General features: G+C 39.5%; 1 long non-coding RNA gene across 1 annotated transcript; it reads right to left on the reverse strand.

Annotated features, from left to right (window-relative positions):
• Positions 1–1790: 1790 nt before the first annotated feature.
• On the reverse strand, positions 1791–11982 carry LOC129633988 (uncharacterized). Its single transcript, XR_008705345.1, has 4 exons — positions 11198–11982; positions 9980–10035; positions 7207–7312; positions 1791–2912 (listed from the first exon to the last, which is right to left on the reverse strand). It is a non-coding gene; the product is annotated as an uncharacterized LOC129633988 (long non-coding RNA).
• Positions 11983–12279: the final 297 nt, after the last annotated feature.

A 12279-nucleotide genomic window follows, 5' to 3' on the forward strand; every position in this document is an offset into this window, starting at 1 on the left:
CTCCCACCTCCCTCCCCATCCCATCCCTCTGGGTCATCCCAGTGCACCAGCCCCAAGCATCCTGTACCATGCATCAAACCTGGACTGGCGATTCGTTTCACATATGATAATTTATAAGTTTCAATGCCATTCTCCCATATCATCCCCCCCTCGCCCTCTCCCACAGAGTCCAAAAGACTGTTCTATACATCTGTGTCTCTTTTGCTGTCTTGCATACAGGGTTATCGTTACCATCTTTAAATTTCATATAGATGAGTTAGTATATTGTATTGGTGTTTTGCTTTCTGGCTTACTTCACTCTGTATAATAGGCTCCAGTTTCATCCACCTCATTAGAACTGATTCAAATGTATTCTTTTTAATGGCTGAGTAATATTCCATCATGTATATGTACCACAGCTTTCTTATCCATTCATCTGTTGAAGGACATCTAGGTTGCCTCCATGTCCTGGCTATTATAAACAGTGCTGCAATGAACATTGGGGTACACGTGTCTCTTTCCCTTCTGGTTTCCTCAGTGTGTATGCCCAGCAGTGGGATTGCTGGATCATAAGGCAGTTCTATTTCCAGTTTTTTAAGGAATCTCCACACTGTTCTCCATAGTGGCTGTACTAGTTTGCATTCCCACCAACAGTGTAAGAGGGTTCCCTTTTCTCCACACCCTCTGCAGCATTTATTGCTTGTAGACTTTTGGATTGCAGCCATTCTGACTGGCGTGAAATGGTACCTCATTGCAGTTTTGATTTGCATTTCTCTAATAATGAGTGATGTTGAGCATCTTTTCATGTTTGTTAGCCATCTGTATGTCTTCTTTGGAGAAATGTCTGTTTAGTTCTTTGGCCCACTTTTTGATTGCGTCGTTTATTTTTCTGGAATTGAGCTGCAGGAGTTGCTTGTATATTTTTGAGATTAATTATTTGTCTGTTGCTTCATTTGCTATTATTTTCTCCCATTCTGAAGGCTGTCTTTTTACCTTGCTTATGGTTTCCTTTGTTGTGAAGAAGCTTTTAATTTTAATTAGGTCCCATTTGTTTATTTTTGCTTTTATTTCCAATATTCTGGGAGGTGGGTCATAGAGGATCCTGCTGTGGTTTATGTTGGAGAGTATTTTGCCTATGTTCTCCTCTAGGAGTTTTATAGTTTCTGGTCTTACATTTAGATCTTTAATCCATTTTGAGTTTATTTTTGGACTCTTAGCTTGTTTCCAAGTTTTTTTTTTTTTTTTTTTTGTTTTTTTTTTAATTTTATTTTATTTTTAAACTTTACATAACTGTATTAGATTTGCCAAATATCAAAATGAATCCGCCACAGGTATACATGTGTTCCCCATCCTGAACCCTCCTCCCTCCTCCCTCCCCATTCCATCCCTCTGGGTCGTCCCAGTGCACCAGCCCCAAGCATCCAGTATCGTGCATCGAACCTGGACTGGCAACTCATTTCATACATGATATTTACATGTTTCAATGCCATTCTCCCAAATCTTCCCACCCTCTCCCTCTCCCACAGAGTCCATAAGACTGTTCTATACATCAGTGTCTCTTTTGCTGTCTCGTACACAGGGTTATTGTTACCATCTTTCTAAATTCCATATATATGTGTTAGTATACTGTATTGGTGTTTTTCTTTCTGGCTTACTTCACTCTGTATAATAGGCTCCAGTTTCATCCACCTCATTAGAACTGATTCAAATGTATTCTTTTTAATGGCTGAATAATACTCCATTGTGTATATGTACCACAGCTTTCTTATCCATTCATCTGCTGATGGACATCTAGGTTGCTTCCATGTTTCCAAGTTTTTATGCTATTGCAATGAATATATGTGAAAAATAAGTGTTAGTCACTCAGTTGTGTCTGACTCTTTGAGACACCAAGGACTATAGCCCACCAGGTTCCTCTGTCCTTGTAATTCTCCAGGCAAGAATACTGGAGTGGGTTGCCATTCCCTTCTCCAGGGGATCTTCCTGACCCAGGAATGAAACCCAATTATAAATATTTATTGCAATGAATATAGTTTCTCTTGCAAATTCGAGTTTTATTTCTTATTATTATCTTCATTATTTTTCATTCCTTTTTTCTATTTTTTTTTATTTTGTTGTTGTTGTTAGAGTCATTTTCCAGAAGTAGAATTATTAGGTCAGTAGATCTGATCATTTTTACATCTCTTAGTAAATATTATTAAATGTCATCCTATGCAGGCTTATATTCTATAAATTCACCCTCCCATAGGTACAATATAGGCCCCTTTCCTCTTTCAGAGGGTATTGACATTTTTTTTTTTAATTTATGTTTTTTTGGTTTTTTTTTTAATTAGATAAGAAAATTGAAGTGGAATCTTCCTTTCAGTTTGCATTTTTTGTTTATAAATTGAATATTTTGCATATAATGCATATTGAATTTACCTCTTCTGTGAATTAACTGATACCAACTTTTGCCTATATATTTATAGGATGTCTCATTTTTATAAGTTAGTATCATCTTTTTATATATAAAATATTCACTTTCTGTAATATATCCTCGGAATATTTTCCCCAGGTTGCTTTTTACTCTTTATTTTATAATTATTTGCTTATATCTTTGTAGTCATATCTTTATGAGTTCTTTAACTACTTGAAAGCTAAAACCTCTCCTCTAGAGAGCTAATAAATATTAATTTCCATTTTCTCTATTTTTCTAATACTTGATCATGTATTTTTAAATTTCTCACTCCCCAACAAGGACAAAGCCTGGGCTGAAATATCTAAAAGTGCTCTAGAGGGAAAGATCAGCTGTTGGCTAGAAGATTTAAGCATCGGTGTCTGAGGTGTCCTCAGGTATTTTGGTTGTCTCTGAATTGTTAAGCTTGGGCATTTTGACATCAGTCTAGAGACTGCTGCAAATGTACTACTGCTTTCCTTATCCAAAGCTCTTCATCCTGCCGTAAGGGGATAAGAAACGGAAGGAGGAGGTAAGAGCATTGCCTCATGTCACCAGCCCTACATATTATAGGCAGTTCCTTCTGTACAGTGGTGAGCAAGTGGCATGGCAGTCCTCGTTTTTGGAAAATGTAGAACACGGCCATAAAACCCTGTGTAATGAGTCTGCTTAAGCATCTAACACAACGAAGACTCTAAGTGATGGCTTTTATGTTATAAGGAAAGAAGTTTACTCTGTATCACTCTATAAAATATAGCCAAATCAATTTTACTTTAAGGCATTTTGAAGTGCTTTATAATAGACTTTTCTCTAATTGGGCCAACCGTAATTAGCCAAATAATCCATCTTCTGAATGGTCAGTTTTAATAACATTAGAATCAATGCAATCACTCATGGGTGACAGAGGAGATTTGTTTAGAATTCATTTAACAGAATACCCTGGGTCTTTTCTTTGTGCCTTGCACTGAGCATTTGTCTTGAACCAGACCCCTTCTAGGGATTAAGAATCCAAAATATAAGTAGCACGCTGATCTTGATCCCTAGGACAGTGATTCTTGGACGTGGATTGAAGTATGTATTACTGGATTCTACAGATCCTCTAAATCAGGGTGGGATCTATATAATATGTGCTGCAAATTTCCCATGATAATATTGATGATCCACCAAAAAGCAGGGCCACTCTTTGAGTTCAGAGAGCAGTGGATCTCTATTCCTCCAGATCTTAATAGGTAATAGGAAAATTTTCCATTAATTGGGTCATTCGTATAAAACCAGGACATTTACATACAGATTCTCACAATCCTCTTGTCTGTGTCGATCTGTATGTGCCGGCTCAGTTGTATTCGACTCTTTGCGACGTCATGGACTGTAGCCCACCAGGCTCCTCTGCCCATGGAATTTCCCAGGCAAGAATACTGGAGTGGGTTGCCACTTCCTATCCCTGGGGATCTTTCTGAACCAGGGATAGAACCAGCGTCTCCTGCATTGACAGGTGGGTTCTTTAAAACTAGCACCACCTAGGAAGCACCTCCCATCCTCATTTCATATCTGAAAATCAATCAATGCTGTCCTTATTTTATAGAGAAACTATGTATAAAACAGATAACTGAGTGCATGCTCGGTCACTCAGTCATGTCTGACTCTTTGAGACCTCCTGGACCATAGCCCACCAGGCTCCTCTGGCCATATAATTCTCCAGACAAGAATACTGGAGTGAGTTGCCATTTCCTATTCCAGGGGATCTTCCCAACCTAGGGATCAAACCCATGTGTCTCATATCTCCTGCATTGGCAGGCGAATTCTTTACCACTGTGCCATCTGGGAAACCCATAAAATAATGAGAACCTACTCTACAACTCAGGGAATTCTACTCAGTGTTCTGTGGTGACCTGAATGGTAAAGAAATCCAAAATAGGAGGGAAATATGTATGGCTGATTCACTTTGCTGTAGAAACCCAACATTGTAATGTAACTATACCCCAATAAATCTTTTAAATAAATTAAATTACATTAAAAAAGAAACTGACCTTAAGAATTTGCTAAGGTAAGGCATTTATAGTCCATAGGTTTGTGATTCTAACTCAGAGCTTTCTGACATTAAAGCCCACAAAGAAGAAAAAAAATGTTTAATTGGGTTGGACATTCTTGAGAATTAAATCAGGAAGTTTATGTACTTTGGTCAATGAACTGCATTATTTGAAAAACAACCGTACATCAGAGTGTGATGACTATAAGACAGTGGTGAGTCTGTGTCTCCACACTCTTTTGTTGAAGTTTTTCAGTTTGGGACTCCCCTGGTGGCTCAGATGGTAAAGAATCTGCCTGCAATGCGGGAGACCCAGGGTTTGATCTCTGTGTTGGGAAGATCCCCTGGAGACAGGAATGGCAACCCACTCCAGTATTCTTGCCTAGAAAATTCCAAGGACAGAGGAACCTGGCAGGCTACAGTCCATGGGGCTATAAAGGTTCAGACACGACTGAGCAACTAGCACTTTTACTTTCAGTTGTATTTGTGTTGAAAGTTTAAATACCATTATGTCCTCCTAGGCTGAGAGTATTCTTGTTGTTCCAACTACATGAAGAACTAACTGTAGGCTATATTTGCTTTCTTGATTGGTCCTGCAGGAAACTTGCAGGGAACAAAGGAAATGCAACTATTTTTCATCCACACCTATTTTTAAAAGGAAATGATGCCGTATTCCCTTCAGCAAGGAAACGGGCACATGAAAAAGTGCCGTTGGGTAGCCAATACTTCATTGTCAGCAGCATGAAGCCCCATGACTTACACCCAGTTGAAAAGAGATTCATCTCTCTCCTCTTTTATATATCAAAAGGTATGGAGCCATGCTTCCTCCCAATGGACACCATCACTAGATGTCTTTATCTTTACATAACATGTTTCTCATAATGAGATTTATCCTCAGTGTGGACATAATCTGCTTTTTCTGCAAACTGTTTCGAATATCAGCCTAGGCATGGAATGTATAAGCCAAGTATTAATGCATCAACTTCATGTTTCATATGAAAAACTGAAGTTCTGAGAGCTTTAGCTCTCAGGAAAAGTACAATAGTACAATCACAAATCATCAACAAATTCTACTGAGCAATGGTTATATGTAAGACACCTAACTATCTGCTGTGAGAGATACAGAAAACAGATATAATCTCTGATCTCTAAGAACTGACACCGGTGTTGAAAAAAAGACATGCTTCTCTGAAGAAATGACAAATATTCAATGCTAAGCCACTGTTTTTCAAAACCAAATAGTATTCTACTCCTTCTAAAAAAACCGTCCAAAGATTCTTTAATTTTACATAAAATGCTATGTGGTAATACTTATATTGTCTAAATGTGTGCAAACCTAAAATTATATCCAAATATTTGATGCTTACTGCACTGATAGAACTATAACACCAAATCAAATTTAGCAACTGAGCCCCAACAAAACTACAAAACCAGTAACATAAAATCGACAATGCTAATTTACTAAGATGGATGGTGTTACCTTCTTGTAACTAAATTTCTACTTTCAATGTGAATATAGTACTGAGGGCAACTGTGTAAGTTCTTTTCAATCCTTTCTGCCATATCATTGGGCCATACAATCATTCATGCCCCCTCAGTCTTTTTTTTTTTGGGGGGGGGGTAGTATAATAGCTTTGGGGCTTCCCTCATGGTTCAGTGGTAAAGAATTTGCCTGCAGTGCAGGAGCCTCAGGAGATGTGGGTTCAGTCCGTGGGTTGGGAAGATCCCCTGGAGGAGGAAATGGCAACCCACTCCAGTATTCTTGCTTGGATAACCCCATGGACAGAAGAGACTGGCGGGCTACAGACCACAGGGTCTCAAAGCATCAGACACGTCTGAGTACACATGCATATATAACTGCTTTACAATGTTGTGTTAGCTTCTGCTGTACAATGAATTGAATCAGCTGTATGTATACATGTACCCCCTTCCTCTTGAGCCTCCCTTCCACACTCGCCCATTCTGCACCTCCAGAGCACTGAGCTGAGAGCTCCCTGTGCTATAGAGCAGCTTCTCACCAGCTGTTGGCATCTCTTTTACACATGGCAGTATATATATGTCAATGCCACTCTCCCAATTCATCCCACCCTTTCTTTCTCCCCTACCCGCATCATGTCCACAAACTCCTCCTCTACAACTGCATCTCTATTTGTAGCTATGTGGATGAACCTAGAGTCTGTCATACAGAGTGAAGTAAGTCAGAAAGAGAAAACAAATACGTATATTAACGCATATACGTGGAATCCAAAAAAAAAAAAAATGGTGCAGATGAACCTATTTGCAGGGCAGGAATAGAGTCCCCCTTTGTTTGTTTTCTGTAGGAAAGCCATCTTTCTCAAAGCATATCCTGCTGCTACTGCTGCTAAGTCGCTTCAGTCGTGTCCGACTCTGTGCGATCCCATAGACGGCAGCCCACCAGGCTCCGCCGTCCCTGGGATTCTCCAGGCAAGAACACTGGAGTGGATCGCCATTTCCTTCCCCAATGCATGAAAGTGAAAAGGGAAAGTGAAGTCACTCAGTCGATTCCGACTCTTCACAGCCCCATGGACTGCAGCCCACCAGGCTCCTCCATCCACTGGATTTTCCAGGCAAGAGTGCTGGAGTGGGGTGCCATTGCCTTCTCCACAAAGCATATCCTAGCATATCCTAAATTATTTAGCTTCCACTTATCATGAGGCTATGATTTACCTATTGAGTCCACCTCTGCCCTAGTATTCTTAGGGAACTCCTGATGCCAATGTGATCAAAAAATCACATTCATACTCACTTGCACAAGAAAATTATAGGGAATTAGTCATTTTCTGGTCATCCAGATGATGTTGTTAATCCTTTCGATAATCTTCAGAGTAAAAACGTTCAAACTCCACCCTCTTCTGCCAAACAAACATAGAACAATAAAACACAAAAACTTGGGAAAACATGTCATCAGACACTTGGGATATGCACATATTCATTCTGAGAGTCACTCAACAGCAATTCAGGACCCACTGTCCAGAAAGGAAAGCAGAGCGAGAGAACTTCCCACAGCAGGATGGAGAAGGCGAGTCCTGATCTGACTTTCCAGCAGGTAGTGGGACTTTGTTACATAGACCTAAGAAGGGAGAGCCTCCCAGGCTAAAGAAAAGCAGAGAGACTGCAATTTTCAGACATGCTTAGGATGGTGAGCAGAGCAGTCAACTGGTGTATTCTAAAAGGGACACATGGTTGTTATTTAGTCGCTCAGTCCTGTCCGACTCTTTGTGACCCCATTGGACTGCAGCCTGCCAGGCTCCTCTGTCCATGGGATTCTCCAGGCAAGAACACTGGAGTGGGTTGCCATTTCCTCCTCCAGGGGATTTTCTGTACCCAGGGATTGAACCTGTATCTTCTGCATTGCAGGTGGATTCTTTACCACTGAGCTACACAGGAAGCCCCCAAAGGGGACAAAGGGGATGAGATTTGTTTCAAAAGCCAAGGTGCCCCTAAAGTGTGGTAATGCTAAGAAAAACTGAGACAGAAACATAAACAGGGTTGGCAAATATGGATTTAAAGTATTTTAATCCCTAGTAATGAAGAATGTCAGCTTAACTTTTTAACAACATGAAATCAAAACCCACTGGTACCATCTAGCTGAGGGAAAGGGTGTTTGTTGCTAATTTGGGTAGAAAGCAGAGGCGGCATATATCTTTCTTTGTTTATACTACCGTTTATAACTCCCTAATCTACAGAAATTTTAATTTTTCCCTTAGAGTTAAACCCCACCCCCCATTGATTTCTGAGATGCAATTTTCAATAAATTCTATTACTTTGAATTTGGGCTTCCCTGGTGACTCAGCAGTAAAGAATTTGCCTGCAATGCAGGAGATGCAGGGTTAATCCCAGGATGGGGAAGATCCCCTGGAGGAGGAAATAGCTACCCAGTCCAATATTCTTGCCTGGAAATCCCATGGACAGAGGAGCCTGTTGTGTCCCAAAGGGTCGGACACAACTGAGCAGGGCACACGTGCACACGCATGCACACACACACACACACACGCATTACTTTGATTTACTACCTGTTTTGTTTTCCTTAATATGCTTTAGGCATCGAGGGAGTGGCACAAAGCCCTGTTAAGTGTTAATGGGCATTTAATTGGACATATACCACCTCTTCCTAACGTTATTTTGTACTTTGCTGACTTCATGTGTGTACTAGGATTCTGAGAGAGACCTCTCTGTTCCTGGACCAGCATACAAAGCTATGACACAAAAAGTATTCCAGTTTCAACAATGAGATTCAGATACTTAGGGGACAAAAATCCTTTCCAAGACTTGATAGTCTCTAGTCTGTGTGTGTGTGTGTGTGTGTTGTGTGTGCGCATGTGTGTGTTGTGTGTGTGTGTGTGTGAGTACAAGGGTTGGGGAAGGAGACAAATTGCTCTGCTCTGTCAGTATAATTGAGCCACCATCCCCGCCCGAGTCTATGTAAATTAAAGTCTAGAGATAAGAATGTCATAAAGAGTAAAGTGAAGTGAAGAAAGAGAAAAATTAATATTGTATATTAATGAATTATGTGGAACCTAGAAAAATGGTATAGATGAACTTATTTGAAAGCAGAAATGAGAGAGAAATAGAGACACAGACATGGACACCAAGTGGGAAAGTGGGGAGGTAGGATGGGTTGGGAGATTGGGATTGACATATATATACTACTATATACAAAAGAGAGAATGGATGAAAATCGACTGTAATAAATAAATATGAATAAAGTCCAAAGACGGGGAGGTAATGGTTGAGAACTGAAGAACTTTCAGAGACGTGATATTGAGCTGGGAGAGTAAGTATTCACACTCTCCTGGCTTCCATGGGAGAGTGAAAGTTTTGTCACTCATGCTAAGAAAAGGAAGAGGATCTTCAGGAGGGTGCTTTGTGGTAATTCTAAGGTCACTGATGCAGGAAAGGGAAGATGCCATCTTATTTGTGTACGAGGGTATCTGCTTTTGTGGTGAACCTGCTGTTTTTTGTTTTGTTTTGTTTCCTTTCTCAAACTATTTGTATAAAAGCGCACAAGGAATATAAGAGAGGCAGAAGATGAAGGGGGTATGGCACCAGAGCTGCCTGGGCTCCCCCTGTTACTCGCGGCCCGAGGGTCCAGTGAATGTGCCAGCTGAACGCCATGTAGGCAGTCGGACCTGAGCCGGCTTGCTGGAATCCCACCCAAGAAGGCCGGCACACCGTGTGAAGAGACGCAACAACCGAAGGCTGGGTTCTCCTGGGGAAGAAGCTGAGGAGTCAGGGGGGAAGATAACTGAAGCTGGCGCAGATCTATCCCTTATGGGATCTTAACAGTGGGGAGGTCTATCAGGCCCCCTGGATAACTCACACATGCATACATTCCATGAGAGGGCCAACACCCGAATACCTGTAGCATTTCACAAAGAAGCTGAAAAAGCCAAAAATAGAACCATCAACAGGATGCTAGTTACAGAAAATCATTTCTTTCCTCTCTCATGTTCCCTCTTCCCAAGCTGACATCCCAGGAGCTGAAACCAGAGGAGAAAGCAATGGAGAAAATACCCCACCTGCCACTCATGACCTCCTTCACGGGCTGCAAATCTCTTGGGCTGAAATCTGGTAGCTATCAGAGAAAGGGAAGATGATAAACATTTAATGAAGTGAGGACACTTGGGCTTCACACCAGATGAAACTGGATTATAATGGCCTTTTTCATGATAACATTTGATAGATACCTCTGGGATCTGTCATCGTTAAGAGATGGGGAAGAAAATTCAAGATGAATGCAGAGAGTAGGAAAGAAAGCATTACTTCACTTGGTATCTCACTGCTCAGACTTTATTGAGTTGGTAAACAAAGGAAAAAAAATAGAAAACTCTTCAATTTTATCTCACTGGACTATGGATCAATAAAGTTGGGTATCAAGAGAGTTGAGTTCGAATCCTTTCCTTTATCAGTGGGGTGTCCCTAGATAAATTATATTAATTGTGCTGATTATTAATTTTTCATGTATAAAATTGGGATAATATTACCAACTTCACCAAGTCATTCACGAGGAAGAAAATAATGGACAGGGAATCTGCCAAGTACATTTGTTCTTTCTTTCTGTATTCTTATTTTTCCCCTTAATAAAACATGCATACAGTACATGAAAATATAGTAATTTTAGTAATAAAATTTAGTAATCAGTTGACATATAATTTTATGTTTTGCTAATTCACTTCATGGTTTACAGATTTTCATATGCTGAAATTGCCACGTATTACCATTTTAATATGTTTAAAGGAGCCATTATTTGTGAGGCAGTTTGTTTAGCTGCTTCTCTTATGTGGGTAATTTGGATCATTGCCAAGCTCCTCCCTCCTAATATAAAGTGTGAAATTGCTAACATTGAAAAGAAATCACTTTAACATTTTCCCAACCCTAAGGAGAAAAAGGTTAGGCAGGCATTCTTACCTTGGGATATCATTTCCCAAATGGAATTATTTATTTTATCAATTAATATTTTGGGGGGCAATCTCTTGAAAGTGCCAATATCTCTAGAATACCTGAATTTCTAATTAAACAAATAAACAAACAAGCTTCCTCTTGACTTGAGTGCCTTAACGTCTCCCATAGCAGCCACTGATTTACTTAATTCATCCTGATTAAGGGGCAGCTCTCCGTGAGTCCTCACTGGGATTTTCCAAGACCCTTCAGTTTGGATTGGGAGTTAAATAACCTGTGATAACTTCATGCCAGAGTATAACAGACCATACTCATTTAGTTCCATTAGTCCTTTTTACCTGCATTTCAGTTTTCTCCTCCCCAACGGGCTAGAATGAAGTTTCTTTATCTTTCCCAGGGCTGTATTACAGAAATCTCTCCCTCCTATCTGCCATCTGCTTTAATGCTGCCTTTCGTCCCAAACTTCTGTTCCTAAGGTTCTAATTATTATCAACTTGCCCATTCAGGCAGCTGAAAGTCTTTTGAATAAATTATGCACTACCGTATTTACTTTAAAGGCATATCAGGAAAAGCCACTGTTTACTATCATGTGAAGGAAATTTGTGGGCTCCAGTCATCTCTATTTCCTTTGCCACTGAAATCAATGAAGTTTTGCTGCAATAGTTTCTTTTTGTTGAGATATAATTCACCGTAAAATTAATTCCTTTTTGTGGCTGAGTAATATACCATTGTATAAATACATCACATTTTGTTACCCATTCATCATTGGTGGATACTGGGATTGGTGCTACAGTTTGGCTTCTATGCATAATGCTGCTATGCACACATATGTTTTTATGTGTACATACATGGGCTTTCATTTCTCTTGGGTGTACATATGCAGATGAAATTGCTGGGTATTGTCTCTCCTTTTAATGACAGTCATCCCAGTGAATTTTTTTAAATTACATTTGTTAATACTTATTTTTACTTGTAGAACAGAGTGAAGTAGTTTTAAATGAGGTTTTAATATTGATTTACTTAATGGCTAATGATGCTTACCATATTTTCATAAGATGATTATATTTTGCATATCTTATTTGGGGAAATGAATATTCAAATAACTTACCCATTTTTAAAATTTATCTTTTACATGTGATATGCTTTTGAGTATTCTACACACTAGCCCCTTTTCAGATATATGATTTGCAAATATATTTCCCACTGAGTTGTCTTTGAAGAAATGCTTTTAAAGTACAAAAGCTTTTATTTTTGGTTAAGCCCCATTTATTTGTTTTTGGTTTACTTGTGCTTATGATATTATATTTAAGAAACCACTGCCTAATTCAGTCATAAATATATACAACTAAGTTTTCTTCTAAGAGTATTACAAGTTTAGTTTTTTTGTTGTTATTGTTGATTCATTTCTGATTTAAGTGTT

The sequence above is a fragment of the Bubalus kerabau genome, chromosome 19, assembly GCF_029407905.1.
Source record: "Bubalus kerabau isolate K-KA32 ecotype Philippines breed swamp buffalo chromosome 19, PCC_UOA_SB_1v2, whole genome shotgun sequence".
Lineage (NCBI taxonomy): Eukaryota > Metazoa > Chordata > Mammalia > Artiodactyla > Bovidae > Bubalus > Bubalus kerabau.